The sequence below is a fragment of the Bos indicus genome, chromosome X (assembly GCF_029378745.1).
Source record: "Bos indicus isolate NIAB-ARS_2022 breed Sahiwal x Tharparkar chromosome X, NIAB-ARS_B.indTharparkar_mat_pri_1.0, whole genome shotgun sequence".
NCBI classification, from domain to species: domain Eukaryota; kingdom Metazoa; phylum Chordata; class Mammalia; order Artiodactyla; family Bovidae; genus Bos; species Bos indicus.
Genome location: NC_091789.1, coordinates 31,772,535 through 31,795,169, shown reverse-complemented (window position 1 = coordinate 31,795,169; position 22,635 = coordinate 31,772,535).

Here is a 22,635-nt window from a genome sequence, read left to right as displayed (position 1 = left end):
GTTCTCCACAGCCCAGAACACCGAGAAAGATTCACACAGTTGGGTAGAGAAGAGTAGGTGGAGGGAGGAGATAGAGGTGGCCTGGGGGAGAAAAAGGAGAATCAAAAGGGGGAGAGAGCAATGAAGTCAGTAATCACACTCCTAAGTAAATATAGGTACTGAATACTGAATTCTTAAAGGTACAAAATTGATAACATATACCTAAAAGCAAAGATTGAAAATCTAGAGTAGAGGGTAGACTCTCAAAAATACAATATTAAAAAATCAAAACAAAAATCACAAAAATTATTTTAAATATATATATATGAAATTTATATAGCTTGCTTTACAAATAGCATCTTTTTTTGGCAAGGTAATAGGTTTAAAAAATGAAAATTAAAGGAGTAATAAAGAACTTTAAAATTTAAAAAAAATTTAATAAGTGATAGTAAGGAAATATATCTAGGAATTTCTTTGGATCTGTTGAGGGCAGTGTGTGGTCTATTCAGTTTCAGATAGTTCCTTTTTTCAGATTATACTTCTTCTCAAGGTCTATAGGCCACTTCCAATGTAGTCGGTTCTAACTACAGGGTTTCAATCTGTTGCACCTGTCACTTCCAAAGCTGTTCCCTCTTCTTTGTTTATTTTGGCTTCCTCTGTTTGCAAGTCTCTTCAGTGTCTAATTTCTGCCCTGACACAAGGGGGTGAAGGTGATCACTTATTTAGGCTCACTTGCTCAGTTGTGCTGTGGGGAGGAAGGAACACTGCAAATAAATATCACTGGCATGTGTGGGGAGTGCTCACAGTGTCTGGGCCACACTGGGTTTGCCCCCAGTCACAGCGTGTGTACTTTTCCAGTCTAGTCTGTTCAGGCTCCAGGTTGTTCTGCAGGGGAACTGTCTAAAGCAGGCCCTGGGTTGCGTGCATTACCCAGGACTAAGCTGCTCAGGTTCAGGTTCTTGGGTACTCCACAAAGGCACAGACTTGGTTGGGCATGCGTTTTGTGTCCTTTCCAGGTTTGAGCAGCTCAGGCAACCAGGTACTTGGTGATCGCACTCTCCCCAAGTGGGCAGTGCATCTTATCACCTCCCCATTCCCAGCCCCTCGGTTTCCTGGGTGTGCAGTGGGGGTGCCATCTCAGGTGTGCCCTGTGTCTCCTCTGGGGAGCTGATTTCTCCCAGATGTCAACCATCCAGGATCCCAGGAAGACTTGGTTAGCAACTGGGAGCCTGCTCACAGTTTGGTGGAGGATGCCATCTCTGGGGCCGAGATTTCCTCTCACCTTCCACCTGCCTGCCTCTCTGCCTCCGGCAGGGGAAGGGGCCAGTCCGCAACTGGCTAGCTCTCCTCTGGTGTTCACTCAATTCTTTGTTCTGTGAGTGGGCCAGGTTGTGCCTTATAGCTTTTCGCGAGAAAGTTCTCTCTCTCTCTCTCTTTTTCCCTCTCTTTGGCTATCCCACAGTTTGGGTTGCTATCTCACGTTAGCTCCCTCAGATTGTCCTCAGGGAATTCAGGCCCGGTCCTTACCCTAAGCATGCAGCCCGCACCTCCCTGTTCAGCCCCTGCTCCTGCTGGCGGACACAAGCATCTGGGCTACTTCTCCCCTGGGAGTTGGAGTTAGGCACATAATCTGTGGTTTTGTTTTGTTTTTTTCCTCCAGGTTATGGTGCCCTCTGAGATTTCAAAACTCCCCACAGACCCACCAGTGAGAGGGTTTCCTAATGTTTGGAAACTTCTCCTCCTTCACAACTCCCTCCCCAGGACAGATCTCCATCTCTAACTCTTTTGTCTCTCTTTTTATCTTTTATGTTTTGTCCCACCTCCTTTCAAAGAGATTGGGCTGCCTTTCTGGGTGCCTGGTGTCCTCCGCCAACATTCAGAATTTGTTTTGTGAAATTTGCTCAGCATTCAAATGATCTTTCGATGAATTTGTGGGTTAGAAAGTGGTCTCCCCATCCTATTCCTCCACCATCTTCCAATTCTGATATTTGTTAACAACATGCAAGGAACCTTGAGGGCATTATACTAAGCAAAATAAGCCAGATAGACAAAGACAGATACTATATGCTCCATGTGTATGTGGGATCTTAAGAAAACAATACTCATATAAGAAGATCCCACTTGTGGTTCCCAGAGAAAGGGGGAGGGGAGTGGAGGAACTGGATGAAGGTGGTGAAAATGTACAAACTTCCAGTTAAAAAACAAAGAAATACTAAGGATGTAAAGCATAACATGCTGATGACAGTTAATACTGCTGTATGCTTTAATGAAAGTTAAGAGAGTAGATCCTAAGAGTTCTCTTATAAGGAGAAAAAACAAAATCTCCATTTCTTGTTATCCAATCTGTATGAGATGATGGATGCTAACTAACTTTGATCATCATTTCACAATGTATGTAGTAAGTCAAATTTTTATACTGTATGTCTGAAACTCATTCAGTGCTGTATATCAGTTATATCTCAATAAAACTGAAAAAAAATTGAAAAGAAAAGGAAAGGAAGGAATTCTAAGTCCGTGGTTACTGCTGCTGACTTCATCTTTAGCATCACTTCTGCCCTCCATGACAGTAGGAACTGGAAGAGACCTAGATAGGAGGATTTGTTAATTTTCCATATCTGCACAGTAAAGGCATATCTTTAGGTTCATCACTTTCCAGGTGTTCTCAATCAGCAACAGAAAAACAGTGGCCACATTGAGGCAAGAAGGGCAGCTACAATTCAGTATTTTGCAGCACTCATTTATATGTCTGAGGTGTCTGGGAGTCAGGGGTTTAAACACTAATGTCAGTGTAGCACAAGCTGCCCTTGGTTGAGCCCCAAAACATGCCCAGCACTGCACTAGATAATTACCTGGTGTTATGTCGGTGATCATGGACACTGCCCTATAAAGGCAGTATTGCTGCCATGACTTAGAAGCATTAAGCAGTGCCCAAGACCATGGGGCAACTAAGAGATGGCAGCCCCAGGGTTCACCCCAGTACCCTCTGACCCCCAGCCCCAGTCTCTTTCCTTTGCACTACTTCTCTGGAGAGGGCTGAGACTGGCCCACTTAGTCAACACAAAATGAAGGTGACTCTAACAGGGCTCAATTGAATCACCTACAGTGCTCAGAACACATGCCTCACAAGGAATAACAAATTACCTACACTGATTCTCCTGGTTCTGAGACATATTAAACATAGTGGGGTGTATGTGCATGTGTGTGTGGTCTTTAGGAGTGGGGGTAGGGAAGCTGATTATTCTTACAAAGTTTCATTATGGTTTAATTATTTTTTTCAAGAGATAAGCCCAGAAGGCCTTTGTTTCAAATATTATTTCTAATTATTCATGGCTTATGAATGCAATCACAAATAAGGGTGAGAAGGTAGGTTTATTATTTAATCAACTGCATAAAAATGATGTACCATTCAAATTTAAAAGAAAAGAAAGTAATTGTATAATTAAAGGCCTAGTCAGATAATGAGGTCTCTTTGGCTATATCTATATCCCAAGTCACTAAAACTTGTGAAAAATAAAATAAGTGCAAGAGTGAAAACCTGACATGCATGGTTAGGGCAGATGCTGGGGTCCACTCAGGGGTTTCCACGAGCCCCTTAGAGGTCATACAAGTCCAAAACCTTGTGCTCTGAAGCGAATCCTTCTGAAACCCAGCTAGGGGACCACACTTCGAGTGATAAGGAGCTTACCACCTTCTGGGATAGCTTGTTCCTCTGTGGGACAGCCCAATGGGTCAGAAGCCATCAATTTGTGTGATGTATGTCGCATGATTTCTAGACCTTTGTCACCCCTCCGTCTGCCCATTTTTGTAAGCTGTCTATAATGCAGTGTTTCTCATACTTGGCTGCATAATAAAAATCATTCAGAACTCTTTTACAAATCATGATGCCCGGGTCAAACTCCATATCGGTTGGGTCAGAATCACCGGAGATGAGCCTCAGATGTCACCCCAGGGTATTTTGAATCTTTCTGGGTGATTGTAATGGGTAGTCAAATATGAGAACCAGAGCTCTAAACCATCACTACTCAAGACTGGCAGCACCAACATGACCTGTGGACTCAGGAAGGCAGGATCTCAGGCTCAGCTCCAGTTTTACAGAATAAGAATCTGCATCTGACAAGAGGCACTGAGACTCCTGTGCACATTACAGTGAGAGAAGCCAAGCTGTAAGGTATACTCTTTCTTGGTCTTGTTTAAATATATTGTTTTGTTAGATCTTAGGCTTCATTCAGTTCAGTTCAGTTATCCTCAAAAAAGGCAAGGTCCCTTTTGACTCAAGGTTTGCCACAAAATTTTAGGGCTTCCCCCAGCCCACTCCTTATCCATTTCAGGGTTGACTAAATTCTCTTTCTAGCTCTAGAGCTGGACCCTGGTCATCCAACTCTGATGGGTCTAACAAGCCTTATCTAATGCACTGTTACCTAAAGTCCACTGTCATGTTCTTAGGGTTCTGTAATTCCATAATAATGTCTTAAAGCAGGAGTTTTAATTCCAATCAAAAGATTTAAAAAATTATATCACCTATAAGCATTTTACCAACTATCTGGATGACCACCTCTAGCTGGGCATTGCCTTCTGATTTCAGCTCCCATGTTGGCTTTTGTCTTTACAGTCACACTGGTGCCAATTAAAAATATTTTAAGTGTCTCAGGCTAATGAGAAAATAACAGAGACTGGCCTAGGATATAGAGCCAGGATTTAAAACTGATCTGTGACTCTATAACCTATGAGGTTGTTTGTTGGTATTTTTTTTTTTTTGGCAGCCTTTGCTCTCAAAGCACAGTGTCACCCTGACCCCATGCTGAATTACCTACCAGACACCTTTCTTCCTTCTCTGTGTTCTCCCCTGAGATCAAGCCCAGCCACCAGCATGGTGCCTGCTTCAACCACTATGCCTTTGCCCCATCAAAGTCATTTTCAATGAGCTCATAATGTCATGAGAAAGAACTATATGACACTCAGCCTTGGTTTTGCTGTACCAACCATGGAGACACTTAAACTTCCTCACCATGAAATGCTTTGTTTCCCTTGAAGAAATAGTAGTGTCTTTCCTTAGAAACATGATTTGTGTAACTAGATGTATCTGAAACTGAGATCAGATGACAAAATCTCCAGGATCCTGAAGCTTTATAAGAATTTTTAGTTGTGTATTTTCATTAGTTATTATAATCTAAAGGAATCACTTTCATCTGGTGGCCACTTCATAGCTAAGTATTAGAATAGACTCTCAAAACTCACACTTGAGTTTTAATATAAGAACTTTGGTACCAAGTGAAGGTCAAATGCCATGATGGAAGACCAAGAGAAAAGAGGGTAATACAAAGAGGACCAAGGGCAACAAGGGTGGAGATGCCACATGGCCTTGGTCCTATAGATGCAGCAAGTACCCAAGATGCTGCAGCAAAGCAGGCACTGCACACTCACTCTGCAAAGAGACGTCCCTGCCAAGCTGTTAAATTAATGGTATTTTTAAATATGTAAAACGTGAAGTTCTCATTAAATGACATTTTTCTACATTAATATGTTGTATTTAAGGATATTAAATTTATTGTTTCTTCAAATGAATACATGATAACCCAAAATCTGCTGCTGCTTCTTAGTCACTTCAGTTGTGTCCCACTCTTTGTGACCCTATGGACTGCAGCCCACCAAGCTCCTCTGTCCATGGGATTCTCCAGGCAAGAGTACTGGAGTAGGTTGCCATGCTCTCCTCCAGGGGATCTTCCCAACCCAGGGATCGAACCTGGGTCTCCTGCATTGCAGGCATATTCTTTACTGTCTGAGCCACAGTGAGACACCCCAAATCTAGTTCTCTGTTGTAAAGTAAAAATTAATGATTGGGACCCAGATGATGGTTTGCTATGTCACAAAGGAAAGGAGGGAGGGAGGGAAGGAATTGGAATCTAAAACTACCAAATTATATTACTACTGAATTCAATAATAAATATTGAAATTTAGCAAAAATCATCTACCACATCACAATAGAGATCATCAGCTTTTTCTCTCTTAAAAGTTCTATAAAGACATTCAAGAAAGGATGAAACACTAGTCTGTTGGCAGGTCTACTGTCAAAATCCTGAGGTAATGTCTACCAACTGCAACTGCCAAGTCATTGACACTGGATGGGACAATACAGTCCATGGTCCATCCTGTGCTACACAAATAGATTCAGAAATGCCTTCCTGTTGTCCCCACTGGTTCAGCTATGCTAACAAGAAAACTGGTCATTGTCCCTCTACTCCATGGGGCAAATTTCTATATCGTCAAAATGCTGTTCTCCACTCATCCCATTCATACAGCTCCTCTTTATTCAGTTAGTGAATGCAATTCCCAGAAAATACCTGGATAGGAAGTGTGTTGGTGGGTCAGGTGACAAATGCAAGGGTACGTTGCATCCTGGGAGGATTAGGCTCCACGAGTACATTGCTCTAGGTCAGTGTTTTTCAAATTGTGGGCTGGGACCCATTACTGAAATGTGAAATTCGTTTGGCTGTCATGTCCTCTTTAAACAAAATAAAATTAGAGAAGAAGGAATCAGAGATCATCTCACATAGTATAAGTAAGTACTGTCATATAGAACTTGTGTTTAAGAGATTGTGTGTATATGTGTTTGTGTTCTAGATGACAGTGTAAAAGTGTCCTTCATATGAGCCCTGCTTTTGTCAACTAATACATTAGCACTTAGTCTAGTGTTGTTTTATCTGAAAATTTGGTGACCATTTCTGTGTTGTATACTGAGAGTACGGTAGGATGATTACAAGGATGGCATCTGGAGCCCAGCCACCATGTTGCTAGCCTTGTGACCTTGGGCTCTTTGTTTTGCCTTTCAGTACTTCTGTTGCCTCACTGGTGAAGGGATGCTAACAATACTGCTTACTCACACAGCTGCTGTAAGAATTTAATGCGTGGATACATGTAAAGCAATTGGAACTGTACTTGGCTTGAACTAGGTTCTATTTAAGTATTCGTATTATTAGTATAAGCACGATTGTTTAACCCAAGTCAATGGACAGCCTCGTGTATGATGGTGTAGCCAAGTGCAGAGCTTCAGGGAACGCCACTTAAAGATCTCCCTCTACTTTTACATTGTCCCAGTAATCAACATTGGATGTAGTGGCTCCACCAGCCAGAAACTCACTTAATGTACTTCCAGCCAGTATTCATCTCTCCATCTTCAAGATGCCGTAAGAGACCCCAGCACCCTGTTCTCTTTACAGTAAAGTCCAAGGCTCCCACAATGACTGAACAAATTGACATGCCCCCTACTTCCCATCGCCTGCCATCCCCCTCCTCCTCTCCCTTCACTCTCCTCCTGGCTCAGTCAGCTCCAGGCATGCTGGCCTTCTTGCCAGTTCTGAAATGCCCACCTTTACAATTCAGGATCTTTGCACTTGCTTGTCCCTCTGGTCTGGATGCTCTACCCAGACACACATGTGTCTTGTTCTCACCCTTCCTTCAGGTCTCTGTTCACAGGCGCCTTATTAGAGGGCCTTCCCTGGTCACCCTATAATAAATAGTATCCCCTGCTCCATCCTCAGGCTCCTGTGGTCCCTCTAGCCCACAGCACTTAACATCAACAGACATACAATTTGGTTGTTTAGTTTTCTCTCTTCCCCTCTAGAATGTCAGCTCCAAGAAACATGGATTTTGGACTGTTTTGTAAACTGCTGTACAACAAGTACCTAGAAGAGTGTGTGGCACAGACTAGCAGATAGTAGTGATTTAATAAATATTTTCTGAATGACTAAATATCAAACACTGTGCAGAAAACTTAATGTATTAAATATTACATCTATAGCATTCTGCTGACCTAAGGGTCCAGTAATAGCCTTGTAAACTCTTTTTAAAGGCATTAAGTTTAGTTTAGCATGACTTGCTCTCAGTGCCCATGGAATTTTATAGATAATAAAACAATTCTTTGCTGTTTTGTGCAACAAAGTACACGAAGCCCTATTAAACACAACTCTGCTGCATTTGTAGATTTCACCGCAGTCTTTGATTTTGTTACCAGAAATCAGCTCCGGCCTGACGGCCTTGCCGCATCATTGGTAGGCATCTCTTAGTTCTCCTTTAGCAGGTTCTCGCTGGCACCCCTGATAAAATAATGGCAGGAATTTCCAGTTCTTTGACCAAGGGTTGAAGCAAGGGCATATCATAATCCAGCTTCTATTCAACCTTCACCTTAATGACATACTTAATCTTGAAATCAGATTACAAGGTATTTCATTACCTCAATACAATTTCTAAATCGCTGTTGTGTGTAAGATATAAAATTTAAGTTTTAGGTCTGCTTTTATTATTCAGTTTATTTACTGCAGTAGCTATTCCTCATGACTTTTCTCTGCTATTTATATTTTCTGTCTCTTTAAAAAAGTGAGTATCCCCAGTCCTGGGCTGGCCTGCCAAGGTAGCAGTGAAGAGCATTTCAACTTGTTGCTTGGACACGGGATCCTAAAAAAGCACTGAGTGGATACTACTAATCATCCTTGTTTGCAACTTTAATGTGTAAATCAAAACAATACAGACTAAGCAGCTGTGAAACCTTTTCCATCTTAACAAATATTTTATAAAACAGCCAGCATAATTTATTCTATAAGATCCAGGGTAATCATCTAATGACAAATTGTCAAAGCTATGATACCTTGCTCAGTATTTTTCCTCACTCAACTTTATCTAGAATCTCTACCCTCATGTTTGCTAATATTTTATAACAGCTTATAGCCTTTACAATTCCCTATTTTTCCCTAATTTTTATGTAATTTTTGTCTTGTGTAAAATGAGTAGTGTAAATATATCTAAACATATTCACTTAGGAATATGTTATATATATATATATATATATATATTTCCAGGTGGTATGATTTACTTAAAGAATCCTCATTAAATATTAATTACCCAAAAAGAAAATTGATGATTTGGAGGGGGCAAACCAGCAATTTGATGAGCTCTATATTATCAGTCAATTGATTGGCACTGGGTACTTAAATAGCAGCTAGGTATTTATTTTAACTAAGCACTTTCTGGGAAATGACATACTAAGACATTAAAGGCCACAGTCACTAAAGCTGGAGGAGACAGACAGAAACTCTCTTGCATCGAAGGGGGGCCACTTAATCGATCTTTCTCTAAAACACTTCCATGGTAATATTTAGTGACCCAAATTCTATCTGAACAAAGGAATGGGACTGGGACAATCAACAGAGTGCAAACCTGGCAACATTACAAAATGGTTCCTAAAAACACTTGTGTTTACCAACACCACCACCTCTCAGTACCTCAGAAGCACTAATTCAGTCTTTTTGGATTTATATCAGACTCTGTATTCATGGGACCATAATAAAATCTAGCCATTTTCCCTCGAGAACTAAGTCTTAAATTTATGTTGGTTTCTGTTTCACAATAGGAAGAACAAATTTTATGAATAATTTGTGTGTTCTGTCAGTTCTATTCTATTATCTTTGATTTAAGGGTCAGGGTAGGCACTAGCTTATTAGTTAAATCGATTTATTGAATCTCTACAATGCACAATGCCGTGACCCAAGCAATGGGAATACCAAGTGAATACAACATAGTCCCCATCCTCAAAGAGATCACAATCAGTTGGAGTGGAAAGAGGTGGAGAAATAAACATGTAAGCTATTTTAATTAGTCTTCAGTATAATCATTACTAAAAGAAAGGACGAGCAATGTGCTTTGGGGATCCCAATAGGGATCTTGACGAATTAATGCTGGGCAGAGAAGGATGAAAAGGCACTCAGGGGAGAGGGCGCAGTGGGAACAAACTGATAGGTATATGAGCCAATGGAGCAGAGTGTGAAAGGGAAATGGTGAGGGACAGGACAAAAAGTTGTCTGGGTCCAGATCTCCAAGGATCATTAGTGCCATGCAAAGGAGTGGGGACTTTACCGTAGAGGTCAAGAGGAGACATTGAAGGACGTAAATGGGAATTGGCCTAAGATCATGTCTGACGGTAACAGAATATACATGTTTGGGGGCAGGGAGGCTGTTAAAAGAAGTTTACATGACCCTGGTCACATATTAGAAAGTAGGAAGTTTTTTAAAACATGCCTATGCACCAACCCATGTCAGAGCATTTGCAACTAGTATCTGGAAGTGATCTCAGACAACAGGATGGTTTCAAATTTCCCCTAGATGGTTCCAATGAACAGCCAGAAATGTGATCTCCAGGGACTCCAACAATCAATGAGGAGATGTGCTTGTATTAAAACAACGATAATGGAGATGAAGAAAAAAGGAAAGAGGAGACCAATGAAAGAGACATTGCTAATGTAGAATTGAAGAGGCTCTGGTTGAATGGATATGAGAGTTGAGAGAGATTCAAGAGTCAGACGATGGTTAGGTGATAGTGTCTCTCATTGCCCATGGAGAGTCCCAAAAGAGGAAGAGGTTTTGAGAAGGATGATCATGAGCTGGGGCTCAAGCATACAGAATGGAAGAGGGTGTCCATTGAAAAACTGCATGTAGAGAAATGGAGTTGAGGTGAGAAGTGGAAGCACAAAGAGATCTTTGATCACATACCCGTTTGATGGAGTTGCAGACAGAATGCACATTGACTCAGTACTCCTTATGTGCCCAGAACTACTAGCATGCCACATATCATTTCCCAGGGCTTCCCTAATATCTCAGTTGGTAAAGAACCCCCCTGCAATGCAGGAGACCCCAGTTCAATTCCTGAGTCAGGAATATCTGCTGGAGAAGGGATAGGCTACCCACTATTCTTGGAATTCCCTGGTGACTCAGCTGGTAAAGAATCTGCCTGCAATGTGGGAGACCTGGGTTTGATCCCTGGGTTGGGAAGATCCCCTGGAGAAGGGAAAGGCTACCCACTCCAGGATTCTGGCCTGGAGAATTCCATGGACTTTATAGTCCATGGGGTCACAAAGAGTCAGACATGACTGGGCAACTTTCACTTATTATTTCCCAGGTAATTGTGGAATAATGAAAAGAAATTAGTTGGGAAAGCTTACCTTTCAGAGACAAACCTTCATAAGCACAAATATTTATGTTGGCTGTTCATTAGAGTCACTGGCAAGACTTTTTAAAACCTTGATGCTTAGGCCACATGCCAGACCAGTTAACTCAGAATCACAGGCAGTGGGACGCAGGCAACAGTAGTTTCTAAAACTCCCCAGGGGCTTCAGATAAGTGGTCAAGGTGGAGGACCACTGCATTACAGAACTCTATTGCTGAAATACCCTCACTTCCATGATGGAAGGCAATGCCAACCAGAATCCCCTAGCCTGGGTAACCCACACACATGTGTGAAGCCCTACTTATACACAAAAAGATCCGTTTCTGGAAATAACTAAAAAGTTTGGGGGCTAATTTTAACCACTCATTATATTTTGCAGGCATATATTTCAAGCATCTATGTGTATTGAATTCTTCAACTACTGAAGCCTGAGCTATTATAGACCCTATTTAAAACCTAGAGAGGATGATTCTTTTTCTGAAAACAATGCTAAAATGTTTCCAGCTCTTACACTCAGAGATTGACTGTAACTTAATTTTGCTTCAATCTAATTTCTTTTGAAAAATCCTATCGTATGTACTCTTGACTCTATATGTCTTGCAATGGCCTTTGGCCAAAAGCAATAAAATTCTGACCTGAAGATATATAATAAGAAGTGCTCTGTTGCTCTTTCCCTAGCACCCTAATAAAAAAACACAGCTGTATGAGAAAAAGTCTTTACACTCTTTTTATGACACCAAGTCAGTGGCATTTCCCCAGGTTGATGGTGAGAGTTTTAAAAACATAGAAAAAGCAAGCAGTGACACAGAATTCTCCTCTCTGTGCATTTTTCCTAGAACTGGATTGTGCCTAGGTCCTGCTGAAGAGAGGGATCTTCAATCACTCTTTAATAAGTCTTGAGACTTCCCTGGCAGTCCAGTGGTTAAGACTCCCAGCTACCAGTGCAGGGGACATGGGTTCAGTCCCTGGTCAGGGAACAAAGATCCCACATGAAGTGTGGCCAGAAAAAAAAAGTCTTCACCAAGCTACTCACCCAATCCATAGCCAGTAAGCCAGTAATGTGGGACCCCAGGGGCACCTAAGACATGTAGGATTAATACTGGCTAAGCTTTCTAGTAAGACAGATGGACCTGAAATGGCCTTTTGAGATCAATCTCACCCTATCCTTATACGCATGTCCAAGTGAGGTCCAGAGAAGGGCAAGACCTTGTACAGAGTCCCACAGGATCAGAACCCAGTCCTCCTAAGGCTTCACCCCTCTTCTTTCTATTTGGATTGAAGTGGATCCCAGACATCCAGAAAGACAACAGGACCTAGCTCTAGAGAGGAATTCACCCCAGTGATGATGATCACAATGATGACGGCCACTGCTGAATCTGAAGCACATGATTCTGGGCAGGACCCCAAGCTCCTAGTTGTGATTCTAGGGCTCTCCCTCTAAAGCCAGAGTCACCTCACCTCCACTGGACAGAAACTCAGGCCTCAACATGTGAAGTGACCTGCTTTCCAGGTGGCTGAAAGCTGACACTCAGGCCCACTTTGCTGTCCTCATGATTTGATGGCCTGGAGACACCAGCAGAGCAGAAGGAGCTGGGGATTCTGCCACACATGAGCTGTGTGACCTTGGTGAATCACCGCCTCTTAGAGCTTCAGCTGCCCTATCCAGAAAATGGGGCAAATCATAGCACACGCTCCAAAAAGTTGGAGGATCACACCAGAACAGTGCTTCCCCACTGGGGGCACCTTGGCTCCGCCCACTAGAGGACAAAGTCTGGAGGTGTTTTCAGTTGTCAGGACTGGGCAGGGACTGCTATGGGCATCTAGTGGGTGCAGATCATCGATCCTCTCGATATCCTACAAGGCACTTGACAGTTTCTCACAACAAAGAGTCATCTAGCCCCAGATATCAACAGGGCACAGCACAGCTACTGAACATGTCAGTGTTCAGTAAAGGATGGTCCCTTTCCTTTTCCCTTGGCACCTACAGGCAAGCTCTTGGTGTCCAGAGGACTTGCTTACAGAAACCAAACTCCCGGCTTGGTCTGCAGAAATTTCTTTTCTCCATCCACACAAGTGAATGTTCAACTGAGATCCCCAAGCAAGGATTGTAAACTACACCGATCAAACATATGTCCTAAAAAGCCATTTTGCCCCAAACAGAAACCAATTTCTGCAGAAATAAACACCTCTACTAGTTTGCAGTTGGGCAGTTTCCCTGCCTTGTCACCCAATTCCTCTATGAGACACATAGCCATGGCGTTTACTCCAAAATTAGGCACCAGGCTCTGAAAACTTGACTCTGAAAGAAAATAGGACCCAGAGACTGGTGGAGATCAGCTGGGGAAATCCACTTTTTCCCCCCAATTTTATTTATTTATTTATGGCAGGTCACATATTGTGGCTCAGACAGTAAAGAATCTGCCTGCAATGCAGGAGAACTGGGTTTGATCTCTGGGTTGGGAAGATCCCCTGGAGAAGGTAATGGCAACCCACTCCAGTGTTCTTGTCTGAGAAATCCCATGGACAGAGGGGTCTGGTGGGCTACAGTCCACGGGGTCGCAAAGAGTTGAACACGACTGAGCAACTGACACTCACAAGCTTAGTTGCTCCATGGCACATGGGATCTTCCCGGATTAGGGACTGAACCCATGTCTCCTCCATTCTTTACCAATGAGCCACTAGGGAAGTCCCTGGGGAAATCCTTCTTGCGATAAAATGCACCTGAAGACAACTCTACCAAGTTTCTCCATGTGAAGTTTTGGCCTAACTACCTCAGATTAAGGGGCTTCCCAGGTGGCTCAGTGGTAAAGAATCTGACAGCAATGCAGGAGTCACAAGTTCAATCCCTGGGTCAGGAAGATCTCCTGGAGAAGGAAGGGGCAACCCACTCCAGTAATCTTGCATGGGATAATCCCATGGACAGAGGAACCTGGTGGACTCTATAGCCAATGGGGTCACAAAGAGTCAGACACAACTTAGCAGCTAAACAACAACAACCTCAGAATAAACACTGAGATTTTAGACACTAGAAGTTGTGTCAACTTGTCTTGAGCCACCAGTATCAATTTTTTTAATCATGTCTTCAAGGTGTGTGTCTGTGTGCCTCTGTGTGTGTGTTTGCCAAAAGCAACAGGTCTTAACACATTCAGTACGAAGCCTATTGTTTAGAACTGGCTCGTCTTCACTTTCCACAACAGTAGGGAATTCTTCCAGGTATGTGGGAGGCAGGCTGCTTGGAGCCATTATAATGCTTATTCCCGGCATGATCTCCTTCATTAAATAATCTTTTAATGCAACATTAATAGTAATTACAAGATTATAGTTCAAAATATTTGATAACAGCCCACTATGGAGCTGAAATATTACTGTTCTTTTCTCTAAAGAAGTCAGTGGGAAGCGGGCCTCCTGCACAGCACTGCCAATACAGTACCCAGACACTGAATGAGGTGAAGGTTTTGCTATTCCTCCTGAACAAACAGACTGCTTCAGCTCTTGAAAAGGTAATATATGAATGGGGCAATACCCAAAGCAGTGTAGCTGTTTTTAGAAAATACACACACACAAACACACACACACACACGTGACACAGTCACGGACACAGACACATGGAGATAAGTAATTATTTCTCCTTTCCATACCTTTATGGCCACCATCTCTAACTTAAACTTTTTCATGGAAAAGTAAATCAATTCATCGTACCTTTTAAAAATATCTTATTTATTTGGCTACACCGTGCTGGGTCTTAGTTGTGACACACAGATTTTCCATCTTCCTCGCAGTGTCTGGGATCTTTAGTTGTGCCATGCAGGAACTTAGTTGTGGTATGTGGGATCTAGTTCCCCGGCCAGGAATCAGACCCGGGCCTCATGCATTGGGAGCACAGAATCTCACCCACTGGACTACCAGGGAAACCCTCATCGTACTTTCAGATATCTTAAAGCATCCTCTCTCTTACCATCACACTGTCTCAACAGGACCATTTTCTCATTCAAGATGCTATTTTTGAGGAAATGAACAGAACTCAGGGCGCATCTATTGTGCAGCAGTCCTTCTTTCTTAGTGATGTGTATAAATGTGAGAAAAAACTTTGCTGAATGTGAACTGGAAGGTGGAAGACCCTCACAACAGAACCCTGTGCCTGGTTTGTCCTCCCCTCGCTCTCCTCACTGACGGCCCTGAGCGGCGCCCACGGCTTGCCACCTGGTGGAGTTGCCAGTTGCTGGTGTGGCCACTGACAGGTGCACCCTCCACCATTGAGTCCTTCTACCTCATTTTAATGTCCATTTCTGTAAGGACAATGGTACATCCTCTTGTCTCCTTCCAGCCCATGCTTGCCCAGAGACGTGTTCTTAGCCCAGGTCTCCCCGGGATCCTGGATCATCACTGGAGGATTCTGGAAATGAATCTTTCCCCAGGTATCAGATGGATGGGGACTCACTGATCTTGCCCACATGAAGCGAGGTGTCAGGGAGGCACAGAACCCAGCATTCAACAACAGTTAGACCCTCTGAAATGTGACAGGGAGGAGAGCTGGGTGGGAAAACCAATCACTGTGCCAACCTTCATTTTACTGTTTCAATGGACATGAACTTGGGCAAACTCTGGGAGATAGAGGACAGGGAAGCCTGGTGTGCTGCAGTCCATAGGGTCACAAAGAATCAGACGTGACTGAGCGACTGAACAACAACACCACTCCATCAGCTGCTATATTTTTGGAGAGATCTACATCTGCCAAGGGACAGCCAAGTGAACAATCTGAACTCTGCTTGTGATCTATCCTGGTGTCCCTGTAAGAGGGCAAAACCTTCATTTCACCCTGTCAACACGAGCCACATGGCTGCTGAAGAACGCCTGAACTCTGTCACTGGGTCCTATTTCCCAGATGCACTGCCATGAACAAATCTGAACTCCATCCAAGTGTAAATTAATCAACTTCATGCTCTCTCCATATCTTAAGATTTCTTACAAATGAAGATACAATTTCCCAAATGAGGGCTCATTATACTGAGGTGTCCAAATCTCACAAACAAAAGCCATCAATATTGGGCTTTATTCATTTTACTGAACTGTGTTCAAAGAAACAGTATGTTTATGGGGCTCTTTAATCTATTTCATTCTCCTCTATATTCACAGGTTGATCTCTATGTAATATCAGGTTGTAGTAAAGAGGTATCTTAGACATAACAATGGATCCAAGAAGGATGGCTGCCCCCTAAGTGACCCGAGACATAAATTCCAAGACAACTGTAATACTATGGCTCATGTGTTTGTGTGTGTGTGTATCATTGACTCCCAGTAGTCTCAGATGTACATAAGTTGCCATAATTCTCTATAGTTTATCAAAACTTTCCCATTATTCTAGCCATCCCACATTCCTGGATATTCTAACAAATTTCTCTGCAGTTGCATAAACTCAGTCTGATCCAGTCTCTTCAGATGCTTTGTTTTGTTTTTCATCATGACACACAATACATGGGATCTTAGTTCCCTAACCAGGGATCAAACTCTCGACCTCTGCATTGAAAGAATGGAGTCTTAACCACTGGACTTCTGGGGAAGTCTGTTGTTAATTGTCTCTTTTTAACTCAGTCTCTCTTAGATCTTCCAGATTCTCTCCTACTCGCCTTCTCTTAAAGATGGTGTGTAAGAGGGCTGAGGGTCATATGATACTATGCATATTTGTTTCCTATACTGTGTAACAAAATACCACAACCTCATTGGCTTAAAATAAAACACTTTCATTATCTGAATGTCTCTGTGAGTTAGACGTCTGGGTACTGCCTAACTAGGTCCTCTGCCCAGTATCTCACAAGTCTACAATTAAGCTGTTCCTTAAGCTGCAGCTGAGGTTTTTCATCTCAGGCTCAACTGGGGAAGGATCGGCTTCCAAGATCACTTGGACTATCGCCAGAATTTATTTCTCTCTGGTGGGACAATTGATGACAGCTTTCTTCTTCAAAGTCAGCAACAGGGCTAAGAGACTAGAGATAATTTGCAAGATGAAGTCTTACATAATGTAGCATTATCACAGCCATGACATAACTTCATTGTTGACATTATGATGGGAGTGTCACCCCATCACCATTCTGTTGGTTAGAAGCAAATCACAAGCCCCCACCCCCACCACACTCAGGTGGAGAGTATTATACAAGGTTGTGAACCAGCAGCTGGGACACAGGGGGACCATCTTAGAGCCTCTTTGTCATATTCATGACGGCAGTAGCAAAGACAGAGTCTGGGGTCCATACAGTGTCCCCCAGATCCTAGCAAGTATCTCTAGCAGAGCACTGTGCTCTGCTCCTTGGCCTGATGACATCTGCTCATGTAGACTGAGCTCCATCTGACGGTTTGGGGCAACCAGCTCACATCCATCGTCATTTTCCTCCAAATTGGGTTCCTCATTCAGAAAGTCAGTTCTGTTCTAACTCCAGGCATCCTTGGCCCGACCTCACTCCCTAGCTCAGGTACAGCAATCTTCCAGCTTCTGCAGTCCGTCCACAGGAACTCTGGTCTGCCTGCCTTCCTCAGCTAGTGCTGCACTGCTCCTCCCACAGCACTGGTCCTCCCTCAGCATGTTGGCTGTGGCCCTGGGTAGGCCTTCCACCAGTCACCTGAGGCCTCCTGAAACTACAACAAGAATACCTTGACTCTACCTCCTGAGGTTTCCAGATTCCTCCATACCAACTCAGAGACTTCTAGATGCCCAACTTACTCTAACCTGCATTCCCAGAGAGTAGGAAAACAAAGACCCCCACATCGAACTCCTTCCTCCCCTCCTCTCTCCTTTCTCCACCAGGACCAGAAGGAAAAGGTTTTCTACTTCTTTTCTCATATCCTGAGTTCTATTTTGAGAATATAGTAAACATCCATGATCCAGTCAGCTGTGACCAGTTTGTCATATGTTAAATGAGAGCTAAAGGGATTTAGGAAATCATTTTCTCTCTCAACAGAGCAGGGCTTTCAAAACAATGCTTTTTCTCTGGTTTTAAAATAGTCAATTTTGAGACTTAAAGCTGATCAACAACCTCTTTGCTTTGGGCAGCTTTGGCCCTCTCCTTCCTTGAGGCAATAAACCTCATGACTGACTCAGTCTTGGAAGTAGAAATTTGAAAGAGGAATGATTTAAGGGAAAATAAAAATGTATTCACAGAAATACGTATATGTACACACACACACACATGAATGCACACACAATCCAAAATGTTAAATATTAATAGATAAATGTGGTTGGTAGAGTAATCCTTTCAAAACTGATTTCAAAATGAAGTGCTAGAACCCCATTGTGTTGAAATGCTGTAGAACAGAGCTCATCCAGTTAGTGATTCATATCATCATACCAGTCGCTCAGTCGTGTCCAACTCTGCGACCCCATGAATTGCAGCATGCCAGGCCTCCCTGTCCATCACCAACTCCCGAAGTTCACTCAAACTCATGTCCATCGAATCAGTGATGCCATCCAGCCATCTCATCCTCTGTCATCCCCTTCTCCTCCTGCCCCCAATCCCTCCCAGCATCAGAGTCTTTTCCAATGAGTCAACTCTTCGCATGAGGTGGCCAAAGTACTGGAGTTTCAGCTTTAGCATTATTACACTGCCCCTATGTTGATCCCTCCAGTCTTCATGGTGCTGGGTTGAGACCTGAGGCAGTCAGGCCCCTGGGCCTGTCTTTTCTGATCATGTGCAGCTTCTTCTGGCTACCCATGAAGGCTGAAAAGACACTATTACAGTCTAGCTGTTCCATCGTGTGAAAAAGTTGAGGAAGCACTGCTCTAGAATGCCATTGCTAAGACAGACCCCTAAAACAGCTGAATATTAAGCATGGTAATATCCATTTGTTGTTTTACAATTTGTTTTGTGAGAACAGGCTTTAATCATATATATCCTGCTTCTAGGTTTGGTTTCCAGTTGTGACTGGTAGTCTGCACTCCACCATTTGCATTTTCTCTTGGTTTTCTTAGTTGGTGATTAGTGGCAGTAACAGTGTGTAGAAATGATTTTTCCTTTATACAAAACTAAGTAGACCATATAATAACATCACCTGTGATGCTGGCCTCATCACCAGTGAAAGTGAAAATGTTAGTTGCTCGATCGTGTCCAACTCTTTGCAAACCCTATGGACTGTAGCCCACCAGGCTCTTCTGTCCAGGGGATACTCCAGACAAGAATACTGGAGTGTGTAGCCACTCCCTTCACCAGGAGATCTTCCTAACCTAGGGATTGAACCTGGGTCTCCCACATTGCAGGCAGATTCTTTACTGTCTGAGCCACCAGGAAAGCCACCACGGAAGCATTACTACTGGGTTCTTACCAAACACAGTAATGTGAGCTGAAGATCCAGGTTGTCTAGGATGGGCTGGGAGTGGTACCACTGGGGGTCATGGGAGGGCACTACTGGATCTTGGTGCCTGTCATAGGAACCTCTTCTCTTTGACCTCCACCTTCAATGCTTTTGCTCTGTTTTCTGTCTCCCTGACTAGTTCCAGCCTTACAGTGGTGCTATTGAGTCCCAGTCTAGCCAAGCAAGCCTATGGGGAAGTACCACCATTGTGTCGGCAGCTGGCATGAACACGTCTGCAGAGCCAGGACAATGACTCATGGTTGTGATAATAGAACCTTATGAGTCTAGTCTTTGACAGGATGTGGTGCACTCTACAAACACTCCCACGTGGGCCTTCTGAGTCTGGAGCCAGGATGTTCAGCAAAGGGTAGCATTTAAGGGGAAATCCATTTATTGACTCTGTGTGTACAATAATGAGTGAAAAAATACCTCCTCCCCTCAACATCCACATGTGCATGCGCACACACACACATGATAGGATTTGGGGCTGAAACATGAAGCAGTTGTGCTCATTTTAAAGGAAGTTTTACCAAAAAGAGTACAAATATCCTGGAGCATGGGGAGTCCCATAACTTGACTCGTCTCTAATATCCATACCCCACTCCCCATGTTCACCATGGCATGGAGCTTAATGCTGCCTAGAAATCACTTCAGAATCTCACACCCCCTAAATATAATGAAAAACAGGATAGGGTTTTCATGAAAGGAAAAAAATCCAAATCAAAGCAATCCAGCTGCCCAGATCCCAGGGAGCTCATAATGATAGTCATTCCTACAGGAAGCAGTAGACGGAAATCTTTTTAAAATGATAATTTATTTGCTATATACATATCATTGAGGATGAGGAATTCTTTCTGCATGAAAACCCAGCAAGTGGCACCTCATTAAACAGGACCTAGACTTAATCTAACTTGGAACAGATAAAACAGAAAGGATTCATATGAAGCTCTCCAGCCTGGGGGCTTAATCTCAGAGCTACAGAGTATAATGAATGAATTAAGTAGGGCAAGTGATTAACAACAAAGAAGTGATCATGTATTATTTTTTAAGCTGAAATATTATTGAATTTAGAGTAACATATTCGTTGTTTACAGACAGGGTCAGGCTGTGATTTTTCTGAAAGAGACAAAAGGAGAGAGAGAGAGGATCGTGGATGGAAGCTGACTCTAAAAAGAAAACATGAGTAATTTCCAATCTTTTAGAGTACAGCACCTTATCTTGTTGTTATTTTATTTGATGTCCCACTTATCTCCTCTCTCAAAAAATGCTGTGTGGTTATTTAAGAAGCACAGCCATTGAAAATTCATTCTGTAGCATGCTGCTGCTGCTGCTAAGGCGCTTCAGTCGTGTCCGACTCCGTGTGACCCCATAGACCGCAGCACACCAGGCTTCCCGTCCGTGGGATTCTCCAGGCAAGAATACTGGAGTGGGTTGCCATTTCTTTCTCCAATGCATGAAAGTGAAAAGTGAAAGTGAAGTCGCTCAGTCGTGTAGGACTCTAGCGACCCCCATGGACTGCAGCCTACCAGGCTCCTCCGTCCATGGAATTTTCCAGGCAAGAGTACTGGAGTGGGGTGCCATTGCCTTCTCCGTCTGTAGCATGAAGAGGGTAAAAAAAGTCACTAGGTTCCACAAGTTAATTGGAGGCAGTTGGGGATATCAGCCAATGAAAGATGGAAATGTCTCTTCTAATATTGAGATACAGCCATGACACTGAGAAAACAGTGAAGGGAGCCATCTTAAAAAGTAAAAGATAAAAACAGCAAACCAATGCAAGTTATTTTGGTGACTGTATGAGGCCAATCATCTCAATGAGAGAAAAAGAGCAGTTAATTTGTACATCGAACTTTAGTTGTTTGCACATCAAATAGCTAGTTCATTTATTTTTTCACCATTCTTGCTGGTAATATTTATAACAAAAAGCAGATATATGATCATCAAAACTTATTTGTTCTCATTTGGGGCACCAGTAACTGGGTACGTAATACATCTTTTTTGACCTCATGGTTGGGTAGACAAAGGAATAGGTAAATGAATGAAGGAAGAACTATGCCTTCCACATGAGTAGAAGTGGTCGCTTTGTTGAGTTGAGTCACAACTATTTCAGTATGTCTTAAATTTTCCCACTAAAGTGCCCTAGCTGCAGAAGGGTCTAACTGTATTTTCCTGTGATGACACCAGCAACAAGCATGAACTATTTTGAAGTATCCTATTTTGACCTAATCTTCCATACAAATTTTGCTTTCACCTATTTAACAAATATTTATTAAAAGCTTCATGTATGGATAGATTCAGAATATGTCTATGTCTGAGTGTTATTCTTTCTACAGACTTGAGTTTTAAAATGTTTCATGTCTACTTTCCTCACACATGATTCACATAGAGATGGTTAAGTTGTAAACTGTCTCAAGCCCTTTGCAGAAATGTTCATTGAAATGTTTTCAATGAAAGAGTTTAAATAAATGTTTTAAAAGTAATTAAGTGAACATTTTATCTCTGTCCATGAAAGCCAGCAATGGGGACTGTGTACACAGATTGTACCAAGTGTGGAACAAGAAAATGTCTGGCAGATAATCCTATTCATTGACTTGATATGTACAAATTCAGGGCAGTCCCTTACTCTGAGGGGCTAACCGGTACCAGGCAATACTCCTGCTGATTAATTTCTCTCTCCTAGGATTCTGAATAAAAAGTCAAAGAGTTGAAGAAGAGAGGTGCCCAAAACTCCAGAAAGAGAGAAACACTCCTCATCGTGCTTCAGGCCCACAGGTGGTGGGGCCTTGGCATGTTTGGGCAGAAATGTTCTGTAACCAGGCTATGATCTAGTCGCCCCAAAGTGACATGCTCCTTCCAGCGAACCTGCTGAGTTAGATCACACAATCTTCCAGAGAAGTAGTCCTGCTTTCGGTTATGTCCCCAGTGCACCTAATCCTGGGTGCTGACACAGTCCTGACTCCATGAGTCCTACTGTTTATTGCCAAAAAGATGCAGGAAGCAGTTTGAAGAGCTGCATCCCCGAGGGAGGTGGGAAAAGCACTGATTTATTCTGCTGTCCTTTCTATTCTGGGTAATTCAAGTCAGCTAATGTTTACCACCGACTCACTATGTGCCAAGCTGTTCTAGGCACTATAGCGCCTCTTCTCACGCTTTAATAAGATTCACCCAGAGATTCTCTAAAAGCAGATTCTGTTTCAGTACTTCTGGGGTGAGATCTGGGATTTCACATCCCTAGTGAGTATTCGCGGGAGAGCCAGTGCTCCTGGGCCTTGGACCACACTTTGAGTGAAAGTGAAAGCGTTAGTTGCACAGATGTGTCTGACTCTTTAGGA